Below are 10,384 nucleotides of genomic sequence, written 5' to 3' on the forward strand. Positions count from 1 at the left end.
GGCAGGACTGGAACTTAGAGGGGAGGGGTGTTATGTACTGAGTTGAATAGGATCCAAACTGCAGCAGTCTAATTGGTCCTAGAACAATAGGATCCAAAAGGCAGCAGTCTGATTGGTCCTAGAACAATAGGATTCAGAATGCAGCAGTCTGATTAGTCCTAGAACAATGCAGCAGTATGATTGGTTGGCAGGAACTACCCAATCATGCTCCAGATAGAAGTGAATCCACAACCTGATTGGCTTACAGTAGAATTCCGGAATTAGCCAATCATGTGCAGCCCATTGTGTAAATAATGTATATAAAGCAGATACTTTGAGGGGACTTTCATTCATTCCTCCTCACCACTATGAGCTGAATAAAGAGCATGAAATCACTTCGCGACTCTGAGTATATTTCAGAGTGGTTTATGGCTTGTGTGACGTTTGTTGAAGATTATTTGCATGTGATTATTACATGTATTTTTGGACCGCTTCTTTATGATCCCAGACTAATCCCAGATTCCTGAACTGTATTGCTGAGGAACAGTTTGCCATCAGAATTTAGGCATGCCAGCTAGAGCAGCCTTTCCTAATCTGGTGGCTTCCAAATATTTTGCAGTCCCAGCCAACATGGCAGATGTTTTGGACCCTACTGCCCATTGGCTAACAGGATGTGCAGTTGAAACATCTGGAAAGTATCAGGTTGCGGAAGGATGAGCTAAAGGAAAGTGCAGTTATATGTCTGGTTTGGTCATAGAGTTACCTTACCATTTGCTGCCTTTTCATGACATCCAAAATAGGCTGCTTGAGGCAGCTGCTGTGCTCTGGCTAATGGTAGGGCTGGCTCTTTATTCCACCTTACTATGCAGCCAAAAAAAAAAGCAGAGACATCACCTTGCCAACAAAGGTCCGTATAGTTAAAGCTATGGTTTTCCCAGTAGTGATGTATGGAAGTGAGAGCTGGACCATAAAGAAGGCTGATTGCCGAAGAATTGATGCTTTTGAAGTAGGGTGCTGGAGGAGACTCTTGAGAGTCCCATGGACTGCAAGAATATCAAACCTATCCATTCTTAAGGAAATCAGCCCTGAGTGCTCACTGGAAGGACACACCGTGAAGCTGAGGCCCCAAGACTTTGGCCACCTCATGAGAAGAGAAGACTCCCTGGAAAAGACCCTGATGTTGGGAAAGATGGAGGGCACAAGGAGAAGGGGACGACAGAGGACGAGATGGTTGGATAGTGTTCTCGAAGCTACCAGCATGAGTTTGACCAAGCTGCGGGAGGCAGTGGAAGACAGGAGCGCCTGGTGTACTCTTCTCCATGGGGTTGCGAAGAGTCAGACACGACTAAACGACTAAACAACAACATGCAGCCCAAACATTGTGCATGGAAATTATGCAGATGACTATCTTGCAACTGTTGTTTTTCAACTTTCCTCCTACTTTAAAGCGAGGTCTCAGAATGGTTGACTTGTTGTCTCCCACCCCCCACATATTTTGACTACCACATATTTTGAGGAATGGTGTGTGTGTGTGTGTGTGTGTTATTGGTTTGTGAGGGTTCTTTTTTGTATTCTGTGTTTTTATATCGTATTTTTATGTTGTGAAGTGCTCTGAGATCTATAGATGAAGGACGGTATACAAATTTAATAAATAAATAAAAATTTCCCCCCACTCTTGTGAGCTGCCTTTTACATGTGTCAATCACCTGAGGTAATTCTAACAACAAATGATTGACAGGTGTTCCTGCCCACCTGTCAGTGTTGGGGCAAGTGGGTGAGGGAAAATAAAGATATTGCCCATTGGCTCCGAAAGGTCCACCACACCCCCCTCCCCATCTTACAGGCTGATTCACCATAGCTCACTTGGTTAGAGAACAGTGCTGATAACGCCAAAGTTGCAGGTTCGATCCCTGTATGGGATGGCTGCATATTCCTGCATTTCAGGGGGTTATACTAGATAATCCTTCCATTCCATTTCTACAATTCTATGACACTATGATAATGAAAAACAATATTATTTATTCTCCCCATTTTACAGATGGAAGAGTTGAGGTCGCATTGTGAGTTCAGGACAGAGATGAGATCTGAACTGTGTATTCCCTGTCTCACATCTAAAGGGCTCCTCGTCCCCCAAACACTTTTGTTTTGTTGTTCTTCCAGATAACGTGTCTCTCCAGTAGGCAGTTTTCTTAGTGATCGTTGTAGGGGACTATAAGACTGTTCTGAGTGTCTAGAACAGGCTTCCTCAACCTCGGCCCTCCCGATGTTTTGAGACTACAATTCCTAGCATCCCTGACCACTGGTCCTGCTAGCTGGAGATCATGGGAGTTGTAGGCCAAAAACATCTGAAGGGCCAAGGTTGAGGAAGCCTGGTCTAGAAGTTCTATCTGAATTATTTAGCTATTGTGAGGGATGTCAGGTGTGGGTTTGGAGGGATACAAACCAATGCAAGCAGAGTGGTCATCTTTCTTCCTGGGTGAGTACTCCAGTGCGCCTAACACAAGGGTGGAGGACCATTGTCACCCCAGGGGCCACATCAACAGTGGGCAGAGCAAATAATGTGAATGTTACTTTTGTTTCTTCACACTCAGTCATTCCTCTTCATCCTCTATCCAGGCAAGTTAAGGAGTGTGGTCGCATAGGACAAGTTCTAGCCTGGCAAGAACATCCTAGGAGGGTTCAAATCGGGGCTGGTGAGGGGGTGCCCTGGGAAGAGTTTTGAGGCCCAGAGAGAGAGGCCTGGCCTCTCGGTCTCAGGTTCCCCATCTTTGATCTAACAGCAACCAGGAATTCAACATCTTCATACCAGGGGAAAAAGCCTTTACCTAATAAATACCTTATACCTGTGAAAGACGTAAGACTACAGCTGAAATAAATATATTTAAGTAATTCTTGAGCAAGAGAAAGGACAGAGGAGATACATTTGCCTATGTGGGGAATGAGTGCATTAAAAATGGCCAGAGCTGCAGGGGGACATGTTTGGATAAAATTATATTGGAACCGTTGTTTAAAATTAGCAGAGGTTGTTAAATTTCTCTGTAGTTTTCCTTGTTTGCATCTCGTCACCTTCCCTCGCGACTGAATTTCTAACGGCAAAGAAAAGACAAATGGAGAAAGTCGCAAAGTGCCGGAGGGGAAACGGTGAGGATATAAATGCCTAATTATGAATTTCCTGAATGTACAATATTACCAGGAGCAACTGGGTAAGATTAGTATTATAGTTTTCATCTCCAGCTGTTTCATGGAAACAAAGCTGAAGGGAAAAATATGACCAGGCTGTGGTGAGCACACTTCTGGAAACCTGCGTTTATATTTAACCAGGCAAGCAATTGTCGTTTATTTCTGCTGTGACGTGATGTGCACGCTCCTAGTTTGTCCCTTATGGGATCCTGTAGAGAGTCAGTACAGAATGTGGAAATTATGCTGGTGGAAGCTGTTCTAAATGAAGCCCTTTCCTGTCCCTAAAAAGGCTCATAGCATTCTTATGCCAAGATCCTATACTTCTGATGGGGGAGGTTGCTTGAACTTCTGTGCAGAGAAGCCAAAAGCAGATCTATAGTGCTAAAGGAATGTGGCCTGCATGTGGTCAGAACAAAATTAAAATAAAGATTTGCTAGGCACGAAAACCTGAGGTTTCAAAATTGCCAGCTATGCTAACTTGTTCACAGACCGGTCAGAATTGCTGGTTGTTACAGAATTGCTACACAACATGGCGGATCTTTCCATTCCAAGGCACAGAAGCCGACCAGTTGACTCTTGCCTTGACGCCGATGACTAGTGTTGCCGGGTCGGGAACATCCCAGATTCTGAGATTTCGGGGCCCAAACCTGAGGCCTAGGAATTGCCCCTGGAGGTGATGTGCAAGGCGAGCAGGAGAGGTCCCTGCCCCAAAGAGATTGCAACCTTAACATTCAGCGTGAGGAAAGGGGGGGGCAGGAGGAAACAGGGGAAGAGCATGCAGTTATTTCACATGTAAACCCTTCAATAATAAATTCAAAAAATACAGGTGTCTCAAAATGACTATTTCAGTCACCTCATTAAATAAGCTGCTAATTCCTTCCTCTATCTTGTATATTATTTGCTATCTATTTGTCTAGTACAATTTGTTCTCTCTCTCTCTCTCTCTCTCTCTCTCTGTGTGTGTGTGTGTGTGTGTTGTGGATGTGTGTTGCTAGGGAGAACTAATAAATGTAATTGGCCACCATCATAAAAAGAAATGGAGGGGGGGGGATGCTTTAAAAGTAATGACAGGAATGAAGGCAGTTTCATTGCAGGGCTTATTTGATTTTTGCTGGATATTGAAGTGTTGTTGAGTTAGATGTTGCATTTACCCATCCAATGAGTCTTTTCCTTTTCCAGCCAAGGCTCAAGGCTGATTCATACCGTTCTTTCCGTGTCCTACCTCTGCAGGGCTTAGTCACCATGACAATTTTGGATTCCACTGCAAGATATTCGTCATCTGGAGTCTGTGCACTCCATCTAGTCACGTCTACCTTTTGCTCAACTTCACCACTGCTGGGATGCACTGGAAATGGACTCGATAAGGTAATAGAGTGCTTTTAGGATGATTCTGTATATATTTTTATATGTGCGGGCCTTTTCAATGTGTTTCATGGCCCTTGCTTCTTACTGTGGCAGCCTTAAAAATGCTTAGTGTTGTATTCTGGTCCGGTGTCTGATGCTACAGATAAAGTCGCAAGGCTGGAAGCTCATAGGCAGCTCAAAGTCAGCAACTTGCTCTGGCAAAGTTTGGGAGCAGACTGGTGCCTTTTCAGCTTACGTCTCTAGACCACCTCCTCCAGGCTCCACCCCCCTGAGAGAACTTCTGTGCCTTAAAGGGCCAGCTCTGGCCTGACGACAGCATTCCTCCTCTGTTCTATAGCCTGATATGCTTATTCTGCCAGGGGACTGCTGACATGCGGTGAGAGGCATCTGTTTCTTCGGGGAGAGATGTCTGTGAAGGTCTAGTCTCTGGCCCTATAGGCTCTGGTGTGTGCTGTCCAATTGCCTCAGGTGTAATGGCCGTCTTCATGCTCGGTAGTCAGCTCTGAGCTGTGAACCTGAGCTGTCTCTCCCTTGGGTGCACCTGCAGCTGCCAACTCAGTGCTCGATTCAGCGGTCACAACATTTGGGAAATGGAGGATTGACCAGGGGCACGATTTGACGCAAAGGGCACAAGTACCCATATTGCACGAAAAATAATAGATGTGTCTCAACATCCAGTTCCTAAATAATGGAACTGGCCATCAGTCTTTAAAATGTGCTCCCAGAAGAAAAAATAATTAGTAAATAGCAATCCTCTTGCTGCTACTGAAGTGCCTGGAGCAGAGTTGGGGAACCTGTGGTGCTCCATATCTTGCTCTGGGGAGGGCCTTAGCCCTGTTTTGTAGGCATAAGGTCCTTGGTTCAATTCCTGGTATCTCCACGTAGGGCTGTGACAGGCTCCTCAAAACCCTGCGGCCAGTCAGTATAGGCAGTTCTGAGCTAGATAGACCAATGGCCTGTCTCAGCAGAGGGCAGACCCTCGTGTTCCTATGATTTCCCATCAGCCCAGTGTTCCCGATGGTGTGGGATGATGGGAGCTGTAGCCCAGCAATGCCTGGAGGCCCACAGGCTCCCCATCCCTGACCAAAACTCTAGAGTAGCCCCTTGCTGAACAGCATTTTTAGACCTCCTGCCTCCAGAAGGCTTTTTATGGATCCTTCACCAGTCTCACGAAAGGATGCAGCCAGAGTTCTATAACTCTCCATGCCAGAGACCCACCCAGCTTGGGTATTTCTTTTTATTTCGTTTCAACAGTATAATCACTGTGGCGTGGCATGCAACTTGCAATGGAAACTTGCTTCATAGCCCAGTTGGGATATTTACCTAGTTGTCAATTCTCATCTCGGTTGCACATGGGTTCGGTTTCCACCTATCTGGTTTTGTTGTTTAGTCATTTAGTCGTGTCCGATTCTTCATGACCCCATGGACCAGAGCACGCCAGGCACTCCTGTCTTCCACTGCCTCCCGCAGTTTGGTCAAACTCATGCTGGTAGCTTCGAGAACACTAAATATGATTAAAGCCAGGGCTTTTTTTTCAGCTGGAACTCCAGTTCCAGCACCTCTCAGGTGGGCGCCATTGCCATTGTAAGAGAACAAGAGAGGTGTTCATGATGAGTCCGGGACCTCTTGTTTTTCCTAGACAAGTAGCACTGACCAAAAGCAGACTTGCAATAAATTTCACTTTAAAGGTTTGCAGTGCTTTGGTTCATGCTGGCACCATGGTGGCATAAAATTGTTGTTGTCGTTGGTTTTTAAAGTTTGGAAGCTGCACATCCAAGGAGAGCAAAAGGCAGCACCTCAGCTAATTAAAATATTCCCTTCGTCCTTTCAATGAATCAGAAACCATGCGAGGGGAAGTTTACTTGCAAAAGTGCATTAAGTGCTAACGGCCTAATTGCGCTAGAAAACCAGGACAAGGATATACAGGAAGAATAGAGATTGTTCATTCAGTGGTGACATAATTTTCTTTTATGCTGACAAATTGGACAGAAGGGGAGTCATTTGCCCCTTCAATACCCCTCAGAGGGTTAGAGAGGTTTGCGTGGAAACTAGCCTAACATACAAACGTAGAATTAGACGTCCAGTGTGCCTGCTCATGCTTGCATCAGAGCCAAACACACCACTGACATGTGGCCCTTGGAACATTGCTAGGAAGGGACTGTGGCCCTAAGGGCAAAAGAAGTTGACCACCTGTTTTAAGAGCACTTGTTGCAGTTGCTTTACCTGCTTCATGATAACTGTAGCAAAGCTCACCGTAGCATGTCGAAAGCCGGTTTCCTCTTTGTATACACAAAGGCTTTTATTGTGTGTGATTTCGGCAGCTTGTTGTTGTTGTTTAGTCGTTTAGTCGTGTCCGACTCTTTGTGACCCCATGGACCAGAGCACGCCAGGCACTCCTGTCTTCCACTGCCTCCCGCAGTTTGGTCAAACTCATGCTGGTAGCTTCGAGAACACTGTCCAACCATCTCGTCCTCTGTCGTTCCCTTCTCCTTGTGCCTCAATCTTTCCCAACATCGGGGTCTTTTCCAGGGAGTCTTCTCTTCTCATGAGGTGGCCAAAGTACTGGAGCCTCAGCTTCAGGATCTGTCCTTCCAGTGAGCACTCAGGGCTGATTTCCTTAAGAATGGATAGGTTTGATCTTCTTGCAGTCCATGGGACTCTCAAGAGTCTCCTCCAGCACCATAATTCAAAAGCATCCATTCTTCGGCGATCAGCCTTCTTTATGGTCCAGCTCTCACTTCCATACAGCTCTCACTTCAATATAGCTCGTTTCTTAATTGTTTATAAGAAGATTCCCCCGAGTAGGTAGAACCAGCAAGTGGTCCAGATGTGCAGAGGTTCTCCTGAAGCATTAGGCCTGAAACAGGGGGAGGATAACCCCCACCCCTTAAAATGACTGACTGGCATGCAGAAGGAGAGGCCTACTGGATCAGACTGAAGCTCCATTCTTTCCAGCAACTTGTTTTCCAAAATGGCCAGCCGCAAACTATTTCCTCTGGACTCCATACGATCAAGGATCTGTGGGCCAGAAGTGGACAAATGAGATGCAATACCGTCTCTGGCCATTGTGTGGGTGGCAATGCAGCACAGCAGATCTCAGGCCAGTGGCTCCCTCTCCCTGACATCTTGCCCCAGGGATGTAGCGAGTAAGACCTTGGGACTATACTGGTTGAAATCCTCTCCCTGTGCCTTCCATATAGGGCTGATAGGCTGGCCATAGATAGGCTCATGAGTGTCTAATCCTGTTTGAAGTCATCTAAGCTAGCGACCACCACCACATCTTTGTGAGTTCCATAAACTGGTTACGCATCTTGTGAAGAAGTACTTGCTTTTGGCTTCCGCCAGTCAGTTTCCTTGGGTGCCCTGGGATCTAGTACTTCAAGGGAGAAGAACCCTCTATCACCTTTCTTCACCTGTGCATAATTTTCATGGAACTGCAAGGTGGGAATTCAAAATCCTATAGCGAATTAACTAGATCTGTAGTGATGGGAAGCTCCTATTGAGTACCAATCTGAAATATTTAAACTGATCTTAGCCACACACATATATATATATATTAAAGAGCTGGCACTATTGAATTCGGTGGAGCTTACTCTCGGGTAAATGGGATTAGGATTGCAGCCTAAGTAACCCGTAACTTTTATAGACTGCATTCCTGTACGTACTAAACTAGGAATAAGCTGCGTTGAAACTCACTGGGACTCACTTCTGGGTAAGCATGTATAGGGTTGCACTGTGTGTGATGTGCCTCATTGGTATGGCAGGTGAGGAAGATTCAAGGACGGTCAAAGAAACAGTTGAACATTTATAGTATAGTATAGTATAGTATAGTATAGTATAGTATAGTATAGTATAGTATAAGGGACGCGGGTGGCGCTGTGGGTTAAACCACAGAGCCTAGGACCTGCTGATCGAAAGGTTGGCGGTTCAAATCCCCGCGGCGGGGTGAGCTCCTGTCGTTCGGTCCCAGCTCCTGCCTACCTAGCAGTTCGAAAGCACCCCTAAGTGCAAGTAGATAAATAGGGACCGCTTTCTAGCAGGGAAGGTAAACGGTGTTTCTGTGTGCGGCGCTGGTGCTGGCTCGCCAGATGCAGCTTGGTCACGCTGGCCACGTGACCCGGAAGTGTCTGTGGACAGCGCTGGCTCACGGCCTCTTGAGCGAGATGAGCGCGCAACCCTAGAGTCGGTCACGACTGGCCCTGATGGGCAGGGGTACCTTTACCTTTTTATAGTATAGTATAGTATAGTATAGTATAGTATAGTATACTCTCTCTTTCTCTATCTATCTGTGCACACACACACACACACACACATGTACACACCCATAAATAATATCCATGCCTTCAAGAGCATGGGCTATTCTTCTACAATTCCCCACATCATATTGTAGTGAACAGGGATTTTCAACTCTGACAAATACGAAAGTTCAGAAAAGAGAAAGACTTCTTTGTGTTAATGAGGAGATGAGAGCTTGTTTGTCTCAAATTAGACCTAATATAAATGAGATTACCCGGCAAAAGCAAGCTCACACCTCTCATTGAGTCTGTCTGTATAAATACTTAAGGTACATATGTAAGAGGCTTGTTCCTAATTATATTTCAGGAATGATTCACGTTCTTATGTGGCTGCACTGTTATATACTTTATGGATGATCATGGGTTATATACCCATGATCATGATCATATTGTAAAGTAGTCGTGTTCTGTGTTTTAAACCAAGCACTGCTGGGAGTTGTTTGTTTTTGTTTCCCAGTGTATTTCTTATCAATAAAATATTCAGTGTGGCTTGGGCCCTGAGCCCGGCTTCGGCTGGGGAGGGCGGGATGTAAATAAAATTTATTATTATTATTATTTATTCTGAAAGTGTGGCCCAGTGAAAATTTTTTTGAGAACACTGCAGTAGTGGTGGCTTAAAGTTCAGTGAGGTCATTTTAACACCCCACGACTTTTCAATTCACATTCTGCATGCTGCTGTACACACCAGAGAGGATGGGGATGTCTTCACCCAATGTGCATTACCTATTTAGCTTCCCTGCGCCTGCAACAAACTCCTATGCACGAAAATGTCATATGTGCCTGTGCAATGGCTGTGTCAAAGGTACACACCTTAGCTTGACTGCTAAGGGAATGTGGCATATGATTTCCGACCAGGTGGAAGCTGTTTTGAGGGGAAATGCATCAAAAATGCAGTCTTTCTCCTGAAACTACAGGATAGATATAGATTGCGGCTAACATCACGGCTACAGCACCAGTAGGAGTTCACTGCAGCCAGAGTAAAGGGTAACGTGTACAGAGGCTTAATCATTATTTTCTGTTCCTCTGGTGCCTTTACAAGTCTTTATTGGCCTTGTGGTAGGCCCAGCTGCTTTCCATTTTATGACCCAGCAGAAGAACATTACGTTTTTGTGTTTGTATACAAAGAAAAACCCACTCCATGATAAGGTATTTTCAAGTTTACTTTAAAATCCAGTTTAATCTTCCATTTGGTGGAATGAATGGCAGCCACTACTGCATCTCCTCAGCATTCAAGGGACCGGGAAGTACCCAACTGCTTCAAAACATTTTGGGGGGGTCTCCAAAATTAATACGAAAATGTGCAAAAAAAAGTGAGTTATGGAATTTCTCTGCTATGCAGTGCGATGGGCAATGAGCAAAACAAAACAGCAAAGTCAGGGGGCTTGCACAACACAACATCTCCTTCGTCTCCTGTCACCCCTTGCCCAAACTCTAGAGCTCCACACAACCCTTGGAAGCTGATTTCTGAAAGCACACAGGGGGCTGAAAAGGAGAGGAGGGCAAAGTTCCGTTTCGTAAGAGGAAGGCAGCCCAAATGAATTACCAAACGATGCTTGAATGAAGTG

Source organism: Podarcis raffonei, chromosome 5, assembly GCF_027172205.1.
Source record: "Podarcis raffonei isolate rPodRaf1 chromosome 5, rPodRaf1.pri, whole genome shotgun sequence".
In the NCBI taxonomy this organism is placed as follows: Eukaryota; Metazoa; Chordata; class Lepidosauria; order Squamata; family Lacertidae; genus Podarcis; species Podarcis raffonei.